General features: G+C 45.1%; 1 protein-coding gene across 1 annotated transcript in view; it reads right to left on the bottom strand.

Moving 5' to 3' along the window:
* The window catches only part of SEC16B (SEC16 homolog B, endoplasmic reticulum export factor), a 367,224-nt gene extending 352,336 nt beyond the window's left edge, over positions 1-14,888 (bottom strand). The window contains exons 1-2 of the mRNA XM_073592046.1: positions 14,787-14,888; positions 3,557-3,728 (exon numbers count right to left, since the gene is read on the bottom strand). The gene's annotated coding sequence lies outside the window, so the exon portion shown is untranslated. The remainder of the gene's footprint in view (positions 1-3,556; positions 3,729-14,786) is intronic.
* Between the last annotated feature and the right edge of the window lie 330 nt (positions 14,889-15,218).

Raw genomic sequence — 15,218 nt, 5'->3', positions numbered from 1 at the left:
ACAGGGACACACAGGAAACAATGATTTCCTTTGTGTCCCACTCACACTGCAACGCAGCCTAACATTGGCCCGAATCGCACTGCAATGTTGAGCAGTGCAACACAGTGCGCTGCTCGACACTGCAGTGAATAAAGTGTATGCTTTGTACACTTCAAATAAAGCTCATACAAAAAAAAGGGGAGGAATGCAATGCGATGAATCACGCACTACACTGCCTCCCAGCGCAGCCTGAATTGCTCCTGCTGCTCTGCGTTGGAGTATGAATTGGCCCTCAACAAATACAAGGCATTCTATGAATGATGGCATTTCCTAGTGAGCTGCCCCCTGTGGTCAGGCGGCAGAGGGGAAGCCGCTCACTGTCACTGTAGTAGCACTGGCTACTACAGTGGTTTTCATCTTCCCCAGCGGCCCATCGGGTACAAGATATGCATACTTACATTATGCCAAGCTGAACCAATGAAAGTATGCAATACAGATAATTCCTGAAGTTCTGCTTTAACTGCAGCTGAAAAAAAACAGGTCTCCTGCTATGCCAGACAGTGTTGTAATGTTGCAGAGTTGTGTAAATCTCAGAACTGGATAAACAGCATTATCACCTAATGTAAGCCCTTAACTTAAACCTTACCCGCACAGCATGTAATACAACTAACCCCCCCGAAAACAACAGTAACCAATAACTTTAACCAGTTCCTGTTTGCCCATAGTACATTTAATATGAGCGGGTGGCACGGGCAGGCTGTATCGTGTACATGTATGTTAACCAGCCTGTTTAGCAGAATTTTGGCAGAAGGTCCCAGCCAATGATTTATGGCTGAAACCTGAAAATCGTCTGTAGTCAATAGCAGCACCGAGTCCTGTGTTTACAAAAACATAAGGCTCTGTACACAGATCAGCGACCTGGCTGTTTCTTCTTCCTGCAATGCAGGGAGAAAAAACAGTCAGATCTGTTAGTAAAAGCAGCACATGATACGTGCATTACACTTGTTAGGCACACAGTTAACCCCTTGATTACCCCTTCCCAGCCAGTGTCATTAATACAGTGTACAGTATTATATTTGATCACTGTATTAGTTTCACTACTGATATTTTTATTTCAGGTACTTCTATAGCGCCATCAATTTACGCAGCGCTTTACATATACATTGTACATTCACATCAGTCCCTACCCTCAAGGAGCTTACAATCTAAGGTCCCTAACTCACATTCATACATACTAGGGACAATTCAGACAGGATCCAATTAACCTACCAGCATGTCTTTGGAGTGTGGGAGGAAAGCGGAGTACCCGGAGTAAACCCACAAAGGCACAGGGAGAACATGCAAACTCCAGGCAGGGAGTGTCGTGGTTGGGATTCGAACCAGCGACCCTTCTTACTGCTAGGTGAAAGTGCTACCCACTACACCACTGTGCTGCCCACGATATGATATCAGTGTCAGTTAGTATAGCATCATGGCTGCGTAAACTCCCTTATATACACCATTGTTTGTAGATGCCATGACTTACACACAAACCAATTAACCACTTCAGCCCCGGAAGGTTTTACCCCCTTAATGACCAAGCCATTTTTTGCAATACAGCACTGCGTCGCTTTAAGTGCAACATTGTACCAAAACAAAATTGATGTCCTTTTTTTTCCCCACAAATAGAGCATTCTTTTGGTGGTATTTGATCACCTCTGCGGTTTTTATACTCTGCGCTATAAACAAAAAAAGACCAACAATTTTGAAAAAAAACTATATTTTTTACTGTTTGCTACAATAAATATCCCCTCAAAAAATGTAAAAAAAAAAACACATTTCTTCATCATTTTAGGCCAATATGTATTCTGCTACATATTTTTGGTAAAAAAAAAAAAAAAAAAAAATCGCATTAAGCATATATTGATTGGTTTGTGGAAAAGTGATAGCGTTTACAAAATAGGGGATAGATTTATGGCATGTTTATTATTATTATTATTTTTTTTACTAGTAATGGCGGTGATCAACGGTTTTTAGCATTGCGACATTGCGGCGGACAGATCGGACACTTTGACACTTTTTTGGGACCAGTGACATTTATACAGCGATAAAAATGCACTGATTACTGCATAAATGACACTGGCAGTGAAGGGGTTAACACTAGGGGGCGATCAAGGGGTTAAGTGTGTCCTACAGAGGTGTTTCTAACTGTGGGGGGAGGGGACTGACTGGGAGTGGAAAGAGATCGCTGTTCCTGATCACTAGGAACAGACGATCTCTCTCTTCTTCCCTGTCAGTACGGGGATTTGCTTTGTTCACACTGGCAGATCCCCGTTCTGGCTCTCTGTGGAGCAATCGCGCATGGCCAGCGGACATCGCGGCCGCCAACCACGCGCATCGGCTCCGTCACGGCCCACTGTATCTATTACACAAAGCGCTATATTGGTATGGCAATTCGCGCAATAGAGCCTTCCTGCCGTAGTATAACTGTGGCGGTTGATCGTCAAGTGGTTAATATACACTTATTGGGATTTTTTGTTTAGCAAACACATGTAGCAGGATACATTTTTGCCTAAATTTATGAAGAAATTAGATTTTTATTGGATATGTTTTATAACAGAAAGTAAAAAATAGTGTTTTTTTCACAATTTTTTCATTTATATAATAAAAAATAAGCACAGTGGTGATCAAATACCACCAAAAGAAATCTATTTGTGTAAAACATATTATATAAATTTCATTTGCGTACAACGTTGCATGACCTCGCAATTACCAGTTAAAGTAGCACAGAGCTGAATAGCAAAAAATGATCTGGTCATGAAAGGGGTAAAAACCTTCCAGAAGTCAAGTGATTAAAGCTAAAATGATACTCCCACCCCTTACCACTACCCTTACCCTTAGATCAGCCCCTAACACTAAATCACCCCTCTGTACTGATCTCTCCTAGTGCTGCCGCAGAAAGCGCAAAGTTCTGGTTTCACAGAGCTAAAAGCATTTGCTTCGCATTTGTTGAGCCTACAAGTTGGTACTGTATTTCCTGAGCCTCGGAGGTTGCCATTATACATGTAATGACACCAGAAACACAAAACTCTGTCATTATCCCTTTTCGTGACAATGGTGACAACCTACAATGCACATTTCATATCTGCCTTAGGCTCCACATTTTGTTTAGACATCCCCGCTACAAGTTCTGACAAATAAATTGCCAATGTCATTTCATTTACAGAACAACCATCGTTTTCAAAAAGAAAACCCATTTTTGTTGAGTTAAATCATATTCAAGGGAGCACAGCCAGTCTATTCACTAGAAACCTCTCGTTCATGAAGTGCATCGGCAAGTTTAATTGTTCCTGCTCAATTGATGGGTTGCAATTTCACGGTTATTAGTTCTGTCCAGTGCCCACTAAATGCCTGCCTCCACCTGTTAGCAACAGGTGCACTTTACCTTGTGTTACTGGATCTAATAACTTCTCCAAGCACAGTTCGTTCTTAACTCCGTATGGAAGGCTTAAAAAGTGGCGTGCGAAGAAATGAAAGTCCTATAAAACCATAACCTATGTATATTGAACGGCAGTATATATGACATGAGAGAGCTCACCTGTGTCTGTCACAGAAGAGAGAAACAGAGATTCCTCATAAAGTATGCTAAAGTCCATGTGCCACATGAACCAGAGGTTTATGCTTCAGCTTCAAACACCCGTACACAGCCAACAAATATAGCAGGGTCAAGGTACATCGGCATGATGACAACCCGGCAGGGCTGTGAGTATCTGAAAAAAAAAAAAAAGACAACAGTGAATGAACTGAAACTGTTTTCATGAAACCTTTTTTTTAAACCTTTTCATGGGAAAACTTTCAGAGCTAATCCTATGAAATAACATGTTTAGGGTGATTATTCACATAGGCATCTGCATGTTTTCTGCATGGAACACAAGTTCTTCCTGGTAGAGCTAGCAGAAGATCCTGCATTCAATATCCACCTAAAGTACTCACGTTTAGAAGTGTACAGTTTCTAATGACTTTATGCATAAGTGTGTTTACCCACGTACATGTGAAAAATCTTCAGATATGTATGGCCCTGCATGTAGCATACTTGCCAACAGTCCCTATTTTTCCCGGGACAATCCCGATCTTGGGACCCTTGTCCCGATTAATTTCCCGGGATTTTGCCTTTGTTCCAGGAAAATCAGGAATGTTTTAGGAAAAAACGGCCGGCAGGCTACAAACAGATGGCCGCCGCCACGAGGATTATTTCCCCTTTTGTTCAGTAGAGAGCGGAGGGGCAGCCAATCAGCTTCTCCCCTCTCTACTGAACACACTGAAAGCCGGGAACTGTAGCTGCCGCGCTGCTGGGGGACACAGATCGCTCTGTAAGGAGGGCTCCACTGCTGCCAGCTGCTGGGGACACTGAAGTAAGGAGGGCTCTGTTGCTGGGGGACACAGATCTGTAAGGAGGGCTCCACTGTTGGGGGACACCAGATGTAAAGGAGGGCTCCGCTGCCAGGGACACCAGATGTAAAGGAGGGCTCCGCTGCTGGGGGACACCAGATGTAAAGGAGGGCTCCGCTGCTGGGGGACACCAGATGTAAAGGAGGGGCTCCGCTGCCAGGGTCACAGATCTGTAAGGAGGGCCTCTGCTTCTGGGGGGCACCTGATGTAAGGACGGACTCTGTTGGGGGCACCTGATGTAAGGACGGACTCTGCTGGGGGCACCTGATGTAAGGACAGACTCTGCTGGGGGCACCTGATGTAAGGACGGACTCTGCTGGGGGCACCTGATGTAAGGACGGACTCTGCTGGGGGCACCTGATGTAAGGACGGACTCTGCTGGGGGCACCTGATGTAAGGACGGACTCTGCTGGGGGCACCTGATGTAAGGACGGACTCTGCTGGGGGCACCTGATGTAAGGACGGACTCTGCTGGGGGCACCTGATGTAAGGACGGACTCTGCTGGGGGCACCTGATGTAAGGACGGACTCTGCTGGGGGCACCTGATGTAAGGACGGACTCTGCTGGGGGCACCTGATGTAAGGACGGACTCTGCTGGGGGCACCTGATGTAAGGACGGACTCTGCTGGGGGCACCTGATGTAAGGACGGACTCTGCTGGGGGCACCTGATGTAAGGACAGACTCTGCTGGGGGCACCTGATGTAAGGACAGACTCTGCTGGGGGCAACTGATGTAAGGACAGACTCTGCTGGGGGCAACTGATGTAAGGACAGACTCTGCTGGGGGCAACTGATGTAAGGACAGACTCTGCTGGGGGCAACTGATGTAAGGACAGACTCTGCTGGGGGCACCTGATGTAAGGACAGACTCTGCTGGGGGCACCTGATGTAAGGACAGACTCTGCTGGGGGTACCTGATGTAAGGACAGACTCTGCTGGGGGCACCTGATGTAAGGACAGACTCTGCTGGGGGCACCTGATGTAAGGACAGACTCTGCTAGGGGCACCTGATGTAAGGACAGACTCTGCTAGGGGCACCTGATGGCATCTGGTGGCAGGCGACGTGGCAAGTGACACGCTCATGGGTCCCACTGATTCTGGATTATGGTGAGTTGAATGATATCATTCTATATTACAATGTAATAATAGTAATAATGCACTTCAATCATCCTGACACCACAACAACCATGGTGCTGGGATGATTGAAGCGCTAACACCAGGTTTTTGGAGTATCTTTATCTGCTGATTTGTTAAACTGTGGCATACACATTTCTATTGTGGTGTAGGATCTGGGCCTGCTGTCCCTCCATCCCTCTTTCCTTCCTTCTCTTTCCTTCCCTCCTTCTTTCCTTCTTTCTCTCTCCCTCCCTCCCTCCCTCTTTTCCCCTTTCTTTCTCCATCTCTCATTCATCTCAGACTCTAACCACACCCCCATTTGAACCACGCCCATATAAGCCACGTCCACCACACCCATTTTTCTCTCTTTTTTTGCTATGTCACGCCTACAAATACATGCTCCGCCCCCTAATTATAATAAGACTCCGCCTACAGCCAAAAAAGTGTCCCTATACATTTATTTACAATGTTGGCAACTTTGATGTAGCTGTGTCCAACACTAAATGCTTGGGTCCCCCAAGGTTCTGTTCTTTGAATACTCCTATTCACAATCTATACTTCCTCCCTGGGTCAGCTGATAGCCTCCCACAGCTTCCAATACCATCTCTATGCCAACAATACCCAAATGTATCTCTCTACGCCTCAGCTCACTCCTTTTTCCTCCCCCATGTACCTCTTCCCCTGACTTCTATGTCAAGATTAATGGCACAACTATCAACCCATCCCGCATGCCAAGTTTCTAGGTGTAATCCTAGACTCTGAACTCTGCTTTCGGCCCCACGTCCAATCACTGTCCAAATCTTGCCACCTCAACATCTCCAAAATACGTCCCTTACTAACCAACGAAAAATACATTTATCTTTTTGTTTTTATTTGTCTTTTTTGCATGTGTGCGGTGTAATATTTTGTTCTGTTGTATGGTCTTATCGCTGCACCATCTTTAATGCATCTTTTAGGGTGTGCCACCCAAATATCTTGTTTGTCTCCGACTCTATTGTATAGATTTTGACCAAATCCTTTTGGGCAGGAGCACCCCACTCCCTCATCAGTACCTCTCATTAGTGTCCACCTGTGTCATCGGTGGAGACCTTTAGTTCTCCCATATAGAAGTGTGTATTGCTCTCATGGTTTAGAGAAGCAGAATCTCCCAGTCTATGGACCATGGGGTACTTTGTTGCAGTAAGTGGGCTTAAGCACCATATAGTAATATGGTGTGACCAAATCCCCATATTTTTTGATACTGTTTTTTGAAAATGTCTATTTAAAAATGTGTTTTAAAAAGCCCTGCAGGAGGTAAATGTCTTTTTTGCATGTGTGCGCTGTAATATTTTGTTCTGTTGTATGGTCTTATGGTTGCACCATCTTTAACTGCTTGCCGACTGCCGGCTGTCAATTGACAGCCAGGTGGCGCAGCTCTCATTGCGGGAGGACGTCATATGATGCCCTCGCTTTCCCGGCCCGCCAGGGGGCGCGTGTGTGCCGCCGACGGCAATCGCACGCCCGCCTTGTCAATGGGGACCCGGTGCGTGTGCCCAGCGGCCACAATGTTCGCCGGGCACCTGCGATTGCCCGGTGACTGAGCAGGACTGTGGATCTGTGAGAGGAGACCGATGGTGTGGTCAGTACAGAGGAACACCGATCAGTCTCCTCCCCTTGTGAATCCCCTCCCCCTACAGTTAGAATCACTCCCTAGGAACATAATTAACCCCTCGATCACCCCCTAATGTTAACCCCTTTCCTGCCAGTCACATTTATACAGTAATCAATGCATTTTATAGCAAGGATCGCTGTATAAATGTGAAAGGTCCCAAAAATGTGTCAAAAGTGTCCGATATGTCCGCCGCAATATCGCAGTCACGATAAAAATCGCAGATCGCCGCCATTACTAGTAAAAAAAATTAAAAAATAAAAATGCTATATATCTATCCTCTATTTTGTAGACGCTATAACTTTTGCGCAAACCAATCAATATACGCTTATTGCGATTTATTTTTTTTAACCAAAAATATGTAGAAGAATACGCATCGGCCTAAACTGAGGAAAAAATTTGTTTTAAAGAAAAACAAATTGGATATTTATTATAGCAAAAAGTAAAAAATTTGTTTTTTTCAAACTTGTCGCTATTCTTTTGTTTATAGCGCAAAAAATAACAACCGCAGAGGTGATCAAATACCACCAAAAGAAAGCTCTGTTTGTGGGGAAAACATGATAATTTCATTTGGGTAAAGTGTTGCATGACCGTACAATTGTCATTCAAAGTGTGACAGCGCTGAAAGCTGAAAAATGGCCTGGGCAGGAGGGGGGTGAAAATGCCCTGTATTGAGGTGGTTAACCTCCCTGGCGGTATGATTATGTCAGATTTTTGATGCTGAAAGCGGTACAATTATTTTGCGTGGAAATTTGTCACTTTATATTCTAGGCCTGTAATTCTTAGGAATAACTCACTTAAACCTGTCTAAACAAGAGTCTAGTAGACATCCCAGGTATGATAAAGTTTGAAACACGAAATCATAAATTATCATATAATAAATAAGTATAAATAATTATAACAAATAATAATAATAAAAAGTATTCAATAATGTAATCAAATCAAAAACATTGAAATTTGCTCAGTTGCAGAATTGTCGCTGTCATTACTTTCAGTATTTGGTGACGGATTTCCCCACAAATCACTATCGCTCAATTCTGAGAGTGATTCTAATTTATTATCGCTGTTTTCTAGCTGGTCTAAAACCACTTTTGACGTAAAGGGACACTTTTTGGTTGCTATGGACAATCTCCAGTTTCCAGGCAGAAAGAACAGTATTTATAATATAAAACTGCATGCAGGGCACTGGACAAACCACTAGGGACAAAAGGGAGGTGAAATAAATTGATACAGTAATATAATCTGTAAGAGTACAGTGTACTGTATGTGTTATGTGGTTTTTTACTTTTTGAATTTTTGAAAGAGCCCGGCACTGTAATAGATCCGGCAGAGGACGGCTCGCACACAGAGCGGGGAGGACATCGCAGGATCCTGGGGACAAGGTAAGTAACCTCTTCCTGGATCCTGCGATACGATCCCGGGTGTGGCTCGGGGTTACTGCTTTTGGTACTGAAAATCCACCCCGAGCCACACTCGGGAATACCATCAGGGAGGTTAATGCATCTTTTAGGGTGTGCCCCCCAAATACCTTGTTTGTTTATTTCTTCAGTGTTGTCACATGAAAAGATATAAAAAAATATTTACAAAAATGTGAGGGGTGTACTCACTTTTGTGAGATACAGTACCCTTTCTAGCAAACTTTACAATGAAAACTGGGATTTTTAGTTCACATATATTGCAATACATGTTCAAGCCGTCAAAGTAATCCCTTCTATGGCCAGTCCTACTCTGCTCTGCCAATGCAAATGCTACAGTGGACACCATGCCTACATGGGGCAAACAGACACAAAATGGGGGAGAGCTACTAGGTTTAGGTCTGGTCACTAAACACAGCACACATTTTTGTTTGTAGACACAGCTCCGTGTATGGCCAATTGATTCCCATAGCATTTTGTTTAGATGTGTACAAAACTATATACTCTGTATACATCTAAACGCAGCATTTTAGATGTCTATGTGAATGAGTCCTTACTCAGTTTTGGTAGCCAATAAGGTGGTAGACACACACAAGTGAAATTAATAAAGAACTTCATAACCCCCCCCCCCTTTTTTATTAACCCTCTTACCTTATCCACTGAGTTGTCCACAAAAAAAACATATTCGCCCACCCCGCAAATCCAACAATGTCTGCAGAAAACCGTCACTCTGTCACAGCACTCCCGATCCAATGCCGCTTTCTCTTTTTTTTTTTTTTTTGAGCTGGTCCCAGATGACAAGCCTAGCCTGGCACATGTGCAGTGCATCAGAGATTGACCTGAAGCCTCCTGCGATGTGTGATGTATCCTAAGAAGCTTAGAGAGGTCATCCTCAGTTATAAAACAGGAGCTGTATGTCTGAATCCTACAGAAAAGCCAGTTAACCCCTGAAAAAACGTTCAATTTTCTATTTGAGTAATGGCGGGAGGAGGAAAATTATGATGTAGGCCTACCCTCGTAGGAGCCGCTGGATAGAATGGGGCCTTCTCTTCTTAGCCTCGACCTTCTCAAGGTTTAGTGGGCAAACATACAACATCACAGAAATTAACTGAAAATAAGACTTAGTACCAAATAGTAGTATTATATTAAAGTAAAAAGGCACCAAACCAGATAGTAACAGCAAACTTAATATATGTCACCCACTACGGTTGGTAACTAGGCAAGAATAAAATGGATTATGGTAATAACACAATTTAGGATACAAAGTGACTAACAGTAAGGACCAGGAATAAGATGATATTTGTTGTTCAGATCAGCACAAACAGTAGCAAGTCCACCTCAAGTGCAGCAGTGAGCAGTGGTAAAGTTTAATCTACCAAGTACTGAAACTATACTGCCTGAGCACATTTATGGCAGTGATGCTTCTGGGTATGCGCTGTCCAAAAGAAAAGAAGGATGGTAGTGAAGGGGGCAGGGAAACAAAGAAGGCTCGCAGAATACTTATTACGGAGGGGCAGTCCTTTTCAAGATGTTCTTTTGCTGGCTATCATTGGTGCAAAAAAAAAAAATGGCCAACATTCTGCCCGTGTGTATGTCGCCTGTTTGGCCGGCTTCTGTCAGATGTGCATGCTGGAAAACCAGCAACCGACTGACTCCTGATCAGCCAACGGCAGAGAGTGCTGACCTGAATGTTCTGGCAGGGGGCCGCCCCCCTGTCAAAACACTACATCTCAGTGGGGGAGATCCTTGTACTAACCATTCATGTGTCTCCAATCAGAGCTGTCAGTTTTTTTTCGTGCCACCCGCTGGATTGCATGAAAAAAATAGGATTTTTTAAAACAGCTTACCTGTAAAATCCTTTTCTTTCGAAGGACATCACGGGACACAGAGCCACAGTAATTACTGATGGGTTATATAGGGTATCACTGGTGATTGGACACTGGCACGCCCTATCAGGAAGTTCAACCCCCTATATAATCCCTCCCCCTTGCAATATAGTGTATTAGAAGAGGGGTGGGACCTCTGTGTCCCGTGATGTCCTTCGAAAGAAAAGGATTTTACAGGTAATCCTATTTTCTTTCTCGAACATCACGGGACACAGAGCCACAGTAATTACTGATGGGATGTCCCAGAGCAATGCTACCTGAGGGGGGGGGAACCACGACCAAGTAGGGTGCAATCAGACCTGAGGACCCTGTACCGCTGCCTGCAGCACACTACGCCCAAAGGCGATATCCTCATGCCTTCTCACATCCACCTGAAAGAATCTGGTGAATGTATGAACTGAAGACCAGGTTGCGGCCTTGCAGATTTGAGCCATAGAGGCCCGGTGATGCACTGCCCAAGAAGCACCAATAGCCCTTGTGGAATGTGCCCTGATCTGAAACGGAGGAATCTTCGGTTTCAAACCGTAAGCTTGAATGATAAACTGTCGAATCCATTTAAAAATGGTAGCTTTTGACGCTGCCTGTCCTCTATTGGGACCCTCTGGCAGCACAAACAAAACATCCGTCTTGCGGATCTGAGCAGTTGCCCCGAGATAGGCCTTAACTGCTCTTACTTCATCCAACGAATGTAGAGATCTCTCTTCCGGAGAACAGGGATCTGGAAAAAAGGAAGGTCTTGGTTTAAATGAAAATCAGAAACCACCTTCGGTAAAAAACTAGGATGAGGGCGTAGTACCACTCTATCCTTGTGTATAATCAAATAAGGCTCCTTACAGGAAAGAGCTGCTAATTCTGATACTCTTCTAGCAGAAGAGATGGCCACCAGAAAAATTAATTTCCTTGTCAACAAGACCAAAGGAATCTGACTTATTGGTTCAAAAGGCCGTTTCTGTAACACAGCCAGGACCAAATTCAAGTCCCAGGGGTTTAGGGGCGCTTTAACCGGAGGATTAAGACGCATCACCCCCTGCATAAAGTTTCGGACCAAAGAATGCGAAGCAAGTGGCCGCTGAAATAATACTGATAAAGCAGAGACCTGGCCCTTGATGGTACTCAAGGCCAGCTTCATCTCTAATCCCATCTGTAGAAAATCAAGGATTCTACCTATGACATATTTCCTGGGATGCCAACCTCTGGATTCACACCAGGTTATATAAGCTTTCCAGACTCTATGATAAATCATCCTGGAAGCTGGCTGGGGGGGGGGGGGAGGCTGGTAACAAGATCTGCCTGAACGGCTATCTTGAGAGATGGTGGCCATTAGGCCGCAGAGCCCGGGTGGTATAACCACTTTCTAGACCCCTGTGGCCCCTCTCTAGCCTGGGGGGGAACATTCAAACATGAGAAATCCCCCTTTCCACCTTACCTGCTTGCAGCCTGCTTGAGACGCTGGGACATAAACAGCGATTACAACACCTGAGACAGAGTCAGCATGTGTAGGTTTGTGCTCTTGGCAGCCCCCGGTGGTCACAATAGGCATAGCATGCATTTACCTTAAAGGAGAAAAGCCACTAGAACTCAAAAATTCTGTGGAATCTCCTCTTACCTTATCCAGCCGCAGGGTGCCGTTTACACAGACCCAATCTTCACCTCTCACGGTGGGCTCCGTTTGAAAAAACGTCAGAGACTGGGGCCCCCATCAGTAGGGGGATCCAACAGTTCTGGGACCGTAAAGCACCTCGCCAGAAATTAGGACGTTTAAAGCCATTTTCTGATCTGCGGGGTCCAGCTCTCTAAAAAGAGAAGCATTACGGGTAAAACCTCGTTTCTTCGGACACGAGGCCCGGGTACCATTCAATTCGGCCATGAAAAGACACTTTGAATGGATCCGGTTCGCCTGGCTTGCCCCAGTATAGGATCTTATGATATTCCCTTTGGAGCTCAGCACAGGACATCTTTACACGTCCATCACCTAAGACACTGGCGTAAAAACTGAGGTATCCCTGCAAGGGGGAGGGATTATATAGGGGGTTGAACTTCCTGATAGGGTGTGCCAGTGTCCAATCACCAGTGATACCCTATATAACCCATCAGTAATTACTGTGGCTCTGTGTCCCGTGATGTTCGAGAAAGAAACAATTTTTAGTGTGCAATGATAGTCCCAATTAACTAATTATTAGATGTAATTGCCCACCCCCATTGTGTTTAGCTGATTAGTGGGCATGAAGGAGGAGGGAGGGAGCCCCACACGTGTGATTCCATAGTCACATGCTCAGCATAGAAACTCACTGAAAACTGAGCATGTGCAGAGCTGCCAACATTGCTCTGCAAAATCCCTACCTGAATCGGGGACATGGACAGACGGTGGAGATAGAGCTCAACCAGGTTTTATGCAGAATACAGAAACGAAATCTCATAGTGACTGAGGGAGAAAGAACAGCATGTAACTCATCATTTATTGTTAGTTATTTATGATGTGGGTTTAGTGACACTTTAACCACTTCCCTCCCGCCATACAGCAAAATGACGGTCGGAAAGTGGTTTTGTTACCTGGCTGGGCGTCATAGGATGTCCAGCAGGATAAGCCGCAATTGCGTGCCTGCGGGAGCGAATAGTGCGGCAATCGGTGGTGTGGTGTGTCAGTCTTCAATGCAGGTAAAGAGCCTATGACATAGGCTCTTTATCACTTAATCAGCTGTGTCCAATCACAGCTGATCACAGTGTAAACAGGAAAAATCATGTATTGGCTTTTCCTCCACTCGCACTGACAGGCGCGAGTAGAGGAGAGCCAATCAGCTGCTCTCCTGACGGGGTGGGGGGGGGGGTCTGCGCTGATAATCAGCACATTGATTATCAGTGCAGGGTCATTGAGGATGCCCACCCATGGCCCCCAGGGATGCCCACCCATGGCCACCAGGTGAGCCCACTAGGGATGCCAATCAGTGCCCATTAGGGATGGCACGCTGCGCCCTTCAGTGATGCCTGCCAGTGCCTTCCTGATCGTGCTGCCAATCAGTGCCGCCCATCAGTGCCCACCAGTTCCTATCAGTGCCCATCGGTGCCACCTATGAGTGTCCATCAGTGCCAATATGAGTGCCCATCAGTGCCACCTATGAGTGCCCATCAGTGCCATCTATCACTGCCCATCAGTGCCACTTATTAGTGCCCATCAGTGCCGCCTATGAGAGTCTATCAGTGCTGTATATCAGTGCCACCTATCAATGCCCATCAGTGCCTCAACATCAGTGCCACCTCATTAGTACCAGTCAGTGTAGCCTCATCAGTGCTCATCAGTGAAGGAGAAAAAATACTTATTTACAAAGTTTTGTAACAGAAATTAAGAAAAACTTTTTTTTTTTTTCAAAATTTATGGGCCTTTTTTATTTGTAGCGCAAAAAAAAAAAACAGTGGTGATCACATAGCACCAATTAAAGCTCTATTTGTGGGAAAAAATGATAAAAAACTTAGTTTGGATACAGCGTTGCCCTGCAGGGGGGTGCCCTGCATTGAAGTGGTTAATATGCATTTTATTGCACGATTTACTTTTGGTTTGGCCAATAAAGACTGATTTCCTGCAGTGACATCATCATTGTGGACTTTGGAAGAATCTACATCCAGGGGCTGGCAATGCATTAAAATGCACTATACGCGGGTTTTCATGCATTGCTCCAAAAAGCGCACCTCTACTCACATGTCTACATCTAAGGGCCCATTCACATTATATGCGGTCACCTGCGTGTTCTGCATGGGAACAAAACGCAGGTAACTGCAATGATGCACAGAAAACAATCATGTTCACACCAGAAGGCGGTGCGATTTTATGCAACATGTTTGCATAATATTGCACCGCAACAGACAGAAACATGTGTAAGCGCATCAAAACGCAACGTAACGCGCCTCTCACAGGTGAGGAAACACGCCTTTAGAAAAAAAAGTCTGCATAAAAAATGCACGGAAATGCGCCACAACGGAATGCACTGCAAGCATGTTTTTTAGACACATTGTAGTGTGAATGAGCCCTAAATGCTCCCCAAATGGGACCTCCATGTTTGTCCTGTAGGGCTCCCAGCTGTCACTGGGTAATCAAATCAAATATCCTAAACATATAACCCTTCTTATCATTTACTCATTTTCTCCTGCTTTCTATGGGAAATCTTACACCTTCTTATCTCCCCCTCTGTCCATCATCAGCGCTATCACTGTTCTTCCCTCTCACCGATATCACAGCGACGCCACAGCTGCACCCCGGTGTGAACGCTAGGGGGCAGTCCAGCACGCGTCCCCGGTCAGCACACAGCTGAGCCGATACTCACAGCATCAGTCACCAGGTAACTGTTATCAGCACAGCGCCGCTCCCTCCTTCGCCGGACACCTTAATGCCACGTCATCAGCGGGAACCTTTCACTGGCTGCCTTTAATTCCGCACGGACACGATTCTTAGTTGCACTTTGGAGGCTTTAAGGCTCCATATTGGGAAGGTCACAAAACTGATAATGAATTTATAATTCCTTACTGTGTGTTTTACATAGCTCCCAACTGTCCCTGATTTGGAGGGACTGTCCCTGATTTGGAGCAATGTCCCTCTGTCCCTCATTCCTCCTCATTTGTCACTCATTTTGGTCTGATCTATATAGATGTATATAAAATGCACTTTTTATCTATCAAAAAGTGTTTTCCAGCGCTAAACCTTTCACTTGATTTCTATTGCTGCATTTGTAAATTCCAAAAGCCAATATAAAGGAATA

Source organism: Aquarana catesbeiana, linkage group LG07 (genome assembly GCF_042186555.1).
Source record: "Aquarana catesbeiana isolate 2022-GZ linkage group LG07, ASM4218655v1, whole genome shotgun sequence".
Taxonomy (NCBI): Eukaryota; Metazoa; Chordata; class Amphibia; order Anura; family Ranidae; genus Aquarana; species Aquarana catesbeiana.
Note: the sequence above shows the minus strand (reverse complement) of the source record. Positions and strands in the feature narration are given on the sequence as shown.